Source organism: Rhea americana, unplaced genomic scaffold (genome assembly GCF_003343005.1).
Source record: "Rhea americana isolate MKP2758 unplaced genomic scaffold, rheAme1 scaffold_130, whole genome shotgun sequence".
NCBI lineage: Eukaryota > Metazoa > Chordata > Aves > Rheiformes > Rheidae > Rhea > Rhea americana.
The window spans coordinates 696,582-707,120 of record NW_028185373.1 but is presented as its reverse complement, the minus strand read 5'-3'; the positions used below and the strand labels follow the sequence as shown (position 1 = coordinate 707,120).

At 39.0% G+C, this 10,539-nt stretch overlaps 1 protein-coding gene across 4 annotated transcripts in view; it reads left to right on the top strand.

Moving 5' to 3' along the window:
- Positions 1-111: 111 nt before the first annotated feature.
- Positions 112-10,539, top strand: part of ITSN1 (intersectin 1) — a 136,858-nt gene continuing 126,430 nt past the window's right edge. For 3 of the 4 annotated variants that reach the window (XM_085297742.1, XM_085297743.1, XM_085297740.1), the window contains exon 1: positions 112-249. The gene's annotated coding sequence lies outside the window, so the exon portion shown is untranslated. Of the gene's footprint in view, positions 250-1,042; positions 1,151-10,539 lie in introns of all 4 variants that reach the window. The other variant, XM_085297741.1, reaches the window with a different exon arrangement.

The following is a 10,539-nucleotide window of genomic DNA, read 5'->3' as shown; positions in this document are numbered from 1 at the left end:
CGCGAGGGGAGGGCGGGAGGCAGGGGAGCTGCCGCGCGTCAGTACGGCGGCTCTGAGGGCGAGCGCGAGGCAGGGCTCCTCCCTCCGCCCTCCTCCACCCCCCCCCCCCCCCCCAGACGGTGGCTGAGGAGGCAGCGGGAGGGGATGGTGCGTCTGGCGGAGGCGGTGGCGGACGCCGCTCCGGCTCCTCCATCCCCGCCGCTGTCGCCATGGGTGTGAGCAGGGCCCCTCGGCCCGCGCAGATATGAGGTACGGCTGGGCGACGGGAGCGGGTGAAGGCGGGGGGGGGGGAGGCAATCCCCCCACCCCCGCGGGAAGGGCGACCGTTCACCCCGGGCCAACGGCTGCCGGCGCGCGCGCGGCTCCGCGGCGCCTCGTCCCCCCCCCCCCCCCCCAACCCCCCTGCCCGGTACCGGCGGGCGTGTCTCGGGGCCTGGCCCCGGTGACAGGCTCCGGGTGCCCGGCGCGGAGCGAGGCGCCTCGCTACTCCTGCTGCTCGCCTTCCCTCTCGCTGTCGTGGCCGCCGCCGCTGYGGGCGGCTGGGGGGGGGGGGCGCGGAGCCGTGAGGCGGGCGCCCGCGGGGTACCTCCCCTCCGCCTCCTCCGGCGGGTGCGGGTCCGGCCCCGGCGGGCGGTGTGTGCGCCCCGGCTGCCGCGCGCCGGCGCGGGCGCTGCTGCTTGCTTTGCTTGGGCTCGGCTTTTCTAGTTACTGCTCTTATTTGTGCCTCGCCGGGCGGGTTTCGTGCGTGCCGTTCTGGCTGCTGCGGTTTGGTGGGTAGAGGGAAGCGGGGCAATGCGGCGGGGGGAGCGCCACGGCTCCTGTGCGCTGGCCCGCTGATAGCGCGGCCCTCGCCGTCACTAGACAGCCATCGCTCCCGGAGGGAGCTGTGCCCCAGCCGCCTGTGTCCTCTGGGGGACCTCGGACGTGGACTGGAAGCGATGKCTGGTGCGGCCGCGGTAGCGGGTTTCCTTTCACCGCGTTAAATAACGATTATTCCTGCTGCCTCCGTCCTCTTTGCTCCCTTCCCCCTCGACACATACAGTCCGCCCTGGTGCGAAGGGAAGGAGGAATGCCATCCCTTATGGCTTGAAGAGGGCACACCACCAATTGAACAAGGGAATGTTGTTAAGGCTTCAGGAAAAGGAAACCGGTATATGGTCGTTTTCTTGTCCCTTCATTTCTATTTACCTTAGATTAGCAGACGACTTTATAGATAATATTTCCTAGGGGCATCTTTTGTTCTTATTCAGTTGCTTCTTTATACTGAAAGAAATGCTGTTTCTGCTTTTAGGAAACATTTTTTTCCTGTGAACTCTGCCTTTCAGTGGGGTGTGGATATCATGATAGGGAAAACACTTCCATAGATTGTTAAAGTAAGAGAGTTTTGTTTAGTAAATACATCTTGGTAGTAAAATAACTAGCATTCCAGATGTGATAATTTGGTATTCATTAAAGCAAGAATCAGTCTGTTTTYTGCTGGCACTTTCTCTCCTCCTCTGCTGTTTGTAAGGTATACTTTTTGTTTAGAGCTTGTACTGCAACATATGTTTAAGGTGGTGGCTGCGTATTTTAACAATATTTGAAGTAAACATTCAAGTGCATGCATTCTTTACCCAAATCAGAAAGAGAAGCGGTGTATTTAGGCACTGATAGCTCTGRAAAGTGTTAGCTTTTGCAATGTTATTCCACACTCAATCTTAAACAATCTTTCTTTATTTTACCTTTTTTCCTTGTTACCAATAACTTTGTTGATGAATGTATACTGGTGAAGGTTTTATGCAGTATAGTTTTTAACATACCAATGAATTGATTACTAAATTCTTCTTTCCATTATAAAATCCTTGCACTACATCTTCAAAGTTCTACTGAAGGGATGAGATGTGGAAGGAGGAATCTTATATGTCAGTTGTATTCAGAATTGCAAGTACGGAAGTGAAGGCTGTATTTGCTTGTGGATGATGAGGAGGTGTACTGTATAGAAATACAGGTAAACAATTGCATTACTTTTGTTAACTTATACTTTAAGATGTGTTGTTGTGTAGGTGTAGGCATGCACGTAAGTCAAAGCATCTCTGGCCCTTTTTAGCTTGCGTGATTAGCACTTGTATGCTCTCACTGATTTTGGCAGCTTTACAGGGGTCATGTTTCRTACAGATGAACTGTTTCTGAACATTTTCTCCAGTGTGTTAGGCTTGAACTTCTTTTGAGCTGGGCAGGCCATGGTTTCCACTTGCTGCTTCAGAAACTTCATTTAATTCTTTCAGTTCTAATGTTCCCTGTATAATATCCCACTGCTTTTAATTCCAYGTAAGATCCTTTTCAGAGTAGTTGTATTTTCTTGAGAGTTCTCTGTTAAGACTTGATTCAGTGGGATAACTACTAAGATGAAGTAAAGTGAGAACTGTTATCTCARAACAAACCAATGATCTGCTGTGCCTATTCTCTCACTACTGTTAGCTGCTTGGTGGAAAGTGTGTGCGCCCTTTCATTAATACCTCTAATCATGCAATTAGTTTGGATTTGGATTCAAAAAAGATACATCTAGCGATAAAATCATTCTAAATGATGATGATGAATAGCTTTTTCTGGTACTTTAATCTTTGTACTTTAATCACAGATTGTAATTTTAGTTTTCAGTAGGATAATGCAGGGGAAATAGGAATGTGAGAGTTCTGTTTGTAGAATAAAGAGGAAAATAAAGTTGAGCATAATGTCAGCAACAGCCTGAAGAAATCTGAGAAGATCATCGTGGACAATTGTCAACTATTAACATTGTTTATGCTGTCTTTAGTARTAGAGTAGAATAAATCATAAGCACAAAGATTTGTTTGCTGTATGTGTTTTGGTTGGGGGTGTTTCACTGGTTGACCTAGTTGGAACTAAAGAGATGAGAAAACTGTTACCAAAAAAGATAGTTGCTTTTGACCTTGTTGTCTACTAGAAACTTTGAATGCTTATTGCATTTAATATAGCTGCTGAACTTGAAGTGGTCCCTATACAGTAAGCTGCTTTTCTTTTTCCTTGCATAGTATGACAATGGGTTGTATGGTAGACAATTAGATGTCTGGGCTAGTGCGAATGATATATCATTTGTATACTTAAAACCTGAGTATGGAATGCCAAAACTTCTGTATGATATGTGCCGAAAGTACTTATCCTCCCTTTAAAAGTACACTTTCTAAAATAAAAAAGGAATACAATAGGTTCCACTGACTTCTGGTGACACTGTTACTCCAGATATGTCAAAATGTTTAATATTTTAATTACAGATTGCATATCTATAATTGAATTTGCCACTCAAAATCCTTCATAAAACATAATAACAAACTGTATAGTTTTGGAGTATGCATGTAGATACCTAGTTAATCAGCTGCTTAGATAGCTATGTGTGTGGAAAGGGTAGAGGTAGTCAAGTTTTTARTAAGAGTATGCACTGTATATATAGGAAAGATTAGTTATGCATGATTGTTAATCACTGATCTTAAAGACTTTTCCTTCATTTGAAATAGGAATTTATCTACCTAGCTCAGTGCATCAGAAGAATAACTTCTTGGCCAGAATAGAAAATGACTGGACATGAAATAATTTTCCATGGGAGGAGTGAAGAAAAGTACCCTATGTTTTTCTCTAAATAAAGGTTTATTTTTCTGTTATTTCTGATATGTTTTTATGCTTTCTAGCTACCTTACCGTGGGAAAAATTTTCCTCTTGTATCTCTGCAGCAATTTTCTTAACAGTAGTTTTTGTCTTTACTACTTTCCTTGAACATGATAAGTAAGCTGCTCTGTAGATCTGAAAGCTTGCATAAATGAGGTGGAAAAATCTCCACTGTGAAAACCTATTTAGAAGTCATTGTGAACCTCTTTCCAAGGGGAACTCTTCACTGAAGTGCAGCATCCCCTTGTGGGGTGTTTAATGTGGAATTTGAAAGTTTCTAGAGATTCTTGTAACTGTTCTAAGCAGTCTGTCTTGAACTGTTCTAAGCAGTCTGTCTTGTGTTTTTTATTATTATTAGGGGTTACTTAATAATGTTAGCAGAGTAATAATAGTGATTTTCTTCCTGGTATAAAAAAGCACAAGAATGAGGAGAGCTTTTTAATTAAAGATCTGCCAAGAGCTCCCTGAGTGACCTTGGCAGTGTCAGTCAATTTTACTGAATGAATCTAAAAAGGGTAATATTCTTCWCAGTCTTGGATGTTGCATTCAGTTTAGCGTGTCCTAACAACACTATGACTAGATGATACAACAAAAATAAGTGAGTAATTTTTGCATTTTTATGATATTTTCTTCATTGTGATCAATAAAAATTCAGAAAAACTTGCATGTTTGTTTTTTCTCTTCTGAAATTTATTAAGCATACTTATGTATTTGGCTTTTTCATGTATTGTTTCTGAGATGATTGAATTAATATCAATTTCATTTTAGTAGTTGTCATCCCTTTTCTCTGTAAAATCAACTTGTCATCAGATTTGTATGTGTTAAATGCATATTTAGAATTTAAAAATGAGCATGTAATTAATGGCCTAAATCCCTGAGGTGTATTTCTCTTCTGCAGTAGTTACCAGTCTCATCCTCCTTCCCCTTCATGGTTGTGTGTGTCCACAGGAAATTCATGGTTGTCACGGTTTTGACAGTTGAAATCAAAATACTGTTGAGTTACATGAGTAAGTTTTTGTGTGATGGCTATACTTGAAAATCATGGGTTTGAAAGTGTGTTACCTCATGGTTCTCAGTATTAATATGGTATGTCAAGCAAGCCTTGATAATACTATTAAAATAACTTCAGCAAAGACCTACTGACTCAGAAGTCRAGGTTTCCGTTTGTATTTTGATGTCTAGCTGCTTCTGATTTTCATGAGGATTCATTACCTAAACATCTTTTATGGATCTATTCCTGAAGATCACTAGTTCACTGTAAACAACTGGACAGTAGTTTATCTTTGCATCATCTTAAGGTACAGTTTTATAGGCTCCATATAAATATACAACTTGTAGGTTATAGTTACTAATATTTCTTAAAAATACACARTACAGCTGAGTTTAAATCTGGGGCTCCTCAAAGAATATTTATGGGAGCCACCTAAAATAGTAAGGTCTTCACCAGAGTGAACTCCCTTGTAGCACAGTGTCTTCTGTGCTTTCATACATAACTGTAAGTAATATTGCAACAGTTAACTGTACCTATAAAATCATTCATGAGTTACATCAAAGGGCTTTATTTAGTGTTTAGAAAATTCCTAACTCAAACCATATATAATAAAACTAAGTAGTATCATTGAATCGGTTTGCTAGTTAGCTGTTCTACTTTCCAAAGATGCTTTCCAAAAGTAATTTCTAGATTTTATAACTGAAAATAAATCAAATTAAAGTGAAACTTTTAGCTGATCATACACTTCATAGTAAAAACTTCTGGTTCTGGTCCCCCATTTCTTAAAGAAAGAAGTAGGCAATTTCTGCATCACTGTTTGTTTTTATGATCTGTGTATATTTTTACTGAACAGTATGCTAGGGATAACTAAATCACCTTCATTGCATTAACTACCCACATATATTTTGAATTTTTAAGACTTGCAGGACTAAAATAATCTGCTTTAAAATTAAAGCTGTATATATTAGAAAGCTTACTGAAGGTACTGAGTGACATCTAATGCAGAGCACAGATTTCTGTTTTCTCAAATCTGACGTTAGGAATTTCTGTACTGATAACTTTATTAGGTTTTGAAGACCACCACTGTATTAGCTTACCAACAGGCAGCTGTCATCTGCTTTGCCCTTGCCCTCTGATCAGAGTGATCTGTAGAACCACGTTACAATTGAGTTAAAGACCGTATGTGAACTTTTAAATAAGATAGTAATTGTTTTAAGCAATTAATTACAGTTTTGCAACATTTTATAAAGTAGTCAGTGTGTCAGTAAATGTAACAGATGTGCAAATCAAATTGTTGCATTTCTTATGTGATTCTGCAGGCCAGCTGAGAACCAATCATATCCGTGTGGGAGTTGCATTGGATAAGTAAGAACTCATACCCATTTTTGATAGGATTTTAAATGTCTCAGTGTGAGTATCCAAAAACAGTATATGAAAAAAACTATTATAATGATGTCTAGTTGTGTGTTTAAGAAAGCAATGACACAGCTCAAAACAAACAAGTTACCTGTTGTCAGTACAGCATAGTTCTTTAATTTTACTAGTTTACAAAGTATACATCTTTTTTGTTAGCTGGCCTGCCATTTGAACTGTAAAGGAGAAATCAAATACTGAATCCTAGGAAGCTAATTGTGTGTGTGTGTGTGTGTGTGTGTGTGTGCTCATTTAGCTGAAGAAGCTGTGCAGTCAGCTGCATATATTATTTTCAAAGGTCAAACTCAGTTTATGTAGGTACACTCTGACACTTATCAATGATTTCTATTTTCGTATTATATTACAACTGAATCCCTACAGCTATGTTTTGGAAGTGTAGCACTTGTATATTACGTGTTCATATACCTGATCTGAAGACTCTAAAGATACAGTCAAGTTAATTTTGTGTTTTGGGGTTACCATTTCTATATTAAAAATAAGCCTTTTATTGCAAGTAACTAAAAACAGAATTTTCAGGTATTCTGTTGTGGCTATATATAACAATTTGAGTTTCATGAGCACAACAATATGGGCTGTACAGTAACCTAATTATGAGGTATCATATTTAATATATTTTTAAAAAATATTTTTAACAGGTCATGGCAGAACCAGTGAAAACTTACTTTTTTTTTTTCTCCTCCTCTGGCCAATCCTACAATGAAAGAAGATAAAGACTGAGAAGATCTGTTCAGTTGCCCGGTTCCAGTTATGTTACGCTATGTTTAGACATTAGCTTCACATTGTTAATCCCTGATCCTGCAAGCTGTTCTGTACGAACGTGTGCTCACAGCCATACCAAACTGACCATTGATGGGGCTCTGTCACAGTACATAGATGCATGTGTGAAGAGTTCCTTGCAGGCAAGGCCTTCAGCCCTCTACAGGTTCTGTACAATTTTCTATGGTTTAGACAAAAATTCAGTTGCCTACTTTTGTTTTCAGGAAGGGACGTCAGTAGGATCCGCTGGAGAAATCTGTCCTTGTCTTATGTTTYTAACACTGCTACTCTCGGCAGGAAAGAGACTCTTAAAATTGCCCATACTGCCTGCCTGATTTTTTTCTAGTACTTATTTTTTTTCTTCTAATTTTGTCATATGTTGGTAGATTTCTAGGTCTGATGAACTTTCAGGTGTATTCTTGCACCTATAAGTTAAATGGGGATTTATAAGATACTGTAATTTTGGATGAAGAATTGCAAAGAGCAAATTCTGAAAAATGGTATTTTTCAGCTAATTTATAATTCTCTGTAATAAAAGTAAAATTCTCTGTAATAAAAGTATTTTCACAGAGCAATTCAAATAGATACAGAGGGTGACTATGCTGTAGGATTGTAGCAAGCTCCTTGTGGACTAAGGAAGAGAGAAGAGCAACAGTATGATTTAGGTAGAGGAGAGGTAAGTTGACATCCAGTTTGGTTTTCACTATGGAGGTTCGATTAACTTCAGTAAGTCCTCAGAGTATTTTGAGGAAGTGAGAGTCTTTCTTCCTCACAGAGAATGGTCATGAAATAAAACTGCCAGTTTCAGAGCTGTATTTTGTAATAAAATGCCAGTAATCTAATTTTGTACCAAAACAAAAGGAGGTGGTTTTTATTTCTGGAAAGAGAAATAATGACTTTTCAGAAATCATGGGTGGATTCCAGTTGCATGAACTTTCGAACTTTGTTTTATTCTGCAGTAGATGGATTTCTGTGATACTCCGAGTTTTTTTTTTTTTTTTTTTTTATGAGCATCCAGCGCAGCGTAATTGGCTTTTTAAATAGCAGTTCTGTAACCAGATCCTTTTGTACATCTATTGCCAATGCTACTGCAATGATTGCTTTCCTAAATTAGTGCTTTCACTAGTCAACATTGTTTTTACTCGTTCTTCTTTCTCTTGTGTCTGTATTTCTTTACTTTTATTGTCCTATGTGTCTTGCTATTATCTGAAGGCTGAAAGGTGTTCTTTCCCATCTAAGCTTTGTACTTTTTGAAGCGTTTCTATATGCTGTCCAAGTAAGCACTTTCCTGCTGTGGAGATCCTCCTTCAGTGCTTAATATTTATTATGTACTCCTCTGGCACTGGTATGCCTGTTTGTTTTGCCCCTCAGGATTCTGTCCATGCATTGCTTCTTAGCTTAGATCTGTTAAGGTCATTCTTTTCTTTATTTTTGTGTAGAAGTTGAAGAAGGTTCTCTATAATGACTGAGGTTCTTAGATATTACTTAAAATAAATAGATATTACCTTGTTAACTACTTTTAACATATTCGGGAAAGAAAAGGCTGCAGTTCTTTAATTTCTCTTTGAAACCTTACAGGGCAACTGGTTGATCTTTTTAATGTACTTTTTGATAAAATTAAAGAAAGCTAAATAGCATGCTTTGAATTTTCTCCCAGATCTTCTGTTGATGTCCATAAGAGCCAATCTGAATGAGGAAAGGTTGTGTGAGGTGAACTACTGAAAATAGTTTGTAGAGCTGTCTGAAATACTTTAAAAAATTTTCTCATGGAGAGGCATTCTATTTTAATACCTCTATTCTTCAGTATGYGTGTTTGAATTGCAAAATAGGTAGCATAATCAACAACAAATAGAAGAAGGGAAGGTTTTTTGCTGATGTGAAGTAGTGTGGAAGTAARTTGATGCAGATATTCAAACAAATACCTCATTTAGAAAAAAGATGTATAGCAGGACTTCCCCCCCCATCCTTTTCCAATTGTTCTATATGGTTGTCTCTTCCATTTCTAGTTTGTAAAGTTAAATTCAGAAAAAAGTCCAAAACATTAAAATGTTAAGATATATTTTCACTTGCCAAGATAGTCTGAAAAATTGATGGTCAGACATCATGGATTTTGGAGATGTTTAATGATGGTTTGAAAGCATCCATTATCCTACTTAGATACTTCTGCATTTTCTGTTTGTCCTTACTTACACTTTGGTTTTAAGTACAGTACATAATATTATGCTTATAAAAGAATAAACAGCAATCTAGTATTATACACGTAATACATTATTTTTTGGAAACATGATAGAAGCAAAGTGTGCCTGATAGTGTTTTGCTGAGGAATGGTATTGCTTCAAGAAAGTGTTGGCAACCTACAGGATAATATGGGCAAGGGAAGAAGACAAATACAATTTCATTTTTTTTTTGTGTGGTGCAGTATTTAGCTAGATATAATGTTGGAATTATTGGTAAGATTTGACTGTGAAGTCAAGCCTCCTCCTGAGGAGGAGTCAGTGGCTTGGTTCGCATCTGTGTCTTAGTGTTGAAAACTGTTTGTTAAGATCTCTCCGTATGGTACTAGTCGTACAAAGTGAGTGATCTAGGACTTTCACAGGAGAAATCTTCAGTTGACATAGGACTCAAATAGTTGGTTCAAAGTGGTACTACCTTCTGCTCTTCCCGTTGCAGTTGGTTAGTTATAATATAGTAGCTGAGAAATAAAATTTTAACCTCTCTATAAAACGCTGGTAGACCTTATCAATGCCTGATGACTAGGCATTTAAGATGAGGGAGTGTGTTAGGGAGAGACTCTTTCATCTGCACTTTTTGGACTCTTCTCAATAATCTGTCTCCAGCCTCCCTTGTGTGCTCTATTTTCCCAAAATAATAGTTTTTAAAAACGTTTTCCCGTCCTTTTTCTTTGAATATTCTCCGTGATGAAAGCATCAGAATCTTTTATTTTTTGCATTTTCACATTTGTGCACTTCGGATATGCTCTCTGGGAGTCTTCAGTAATCCAGCTGTTCTTCCTGGTTGGCTAATGCTGTTGCTTGCTGAGGTCTTGTCCCAATTGCTTCCTAGCCATTCTGATTCATGTTTGTAAAGAATGACTAGAGTCCAGCATAAAATAAATGTCAGTGTTTACATCTAGCTGAGYTGAACCTCATGCTTTTATCATCTCTGAACCAGATCTGCTGATATGAATTGGCCAGGGATATTATCCATGCTCTGATCTGACTTGAAACCGCAGTTCTTAACAGAATAGTCTGAGTGGAGTTGAGGCTTGTGCAGCAGTTTCATTTTAACAGTATTATGCTTTTTTGATTAGTCAGTCATCCTTTTTGCACAACCAGAAATTATGGGTGAACCTTAAGTCATCTGGCTCTGCAACATAATTGGAATCTGCTCTTCTGCAATAGAAATGTGAAATACTCCAGGCTCAAYGTTGACTTTAGCATGTCAAGTGCAGTAAAGAATTGATTCCTTAAATCTGTCCCAGAGGTACATTTGATGCTACTATTTAAACTTGATGTTTTAATTGGGTGGAATTGCTTAGAAGTTATGCTATCTGTAGATGATGCAAGCAAAACAGTTTCTCTTGTTAAGGTTTTTTGGGGGAGGAGAAAAAAAAAGGGTCTTTCTGAGTAAAGTGCTCTTTCATGACTCCAGACTACTGACARACACTATTATATGACTTTTTTTAAAAAGAGACCGATTAT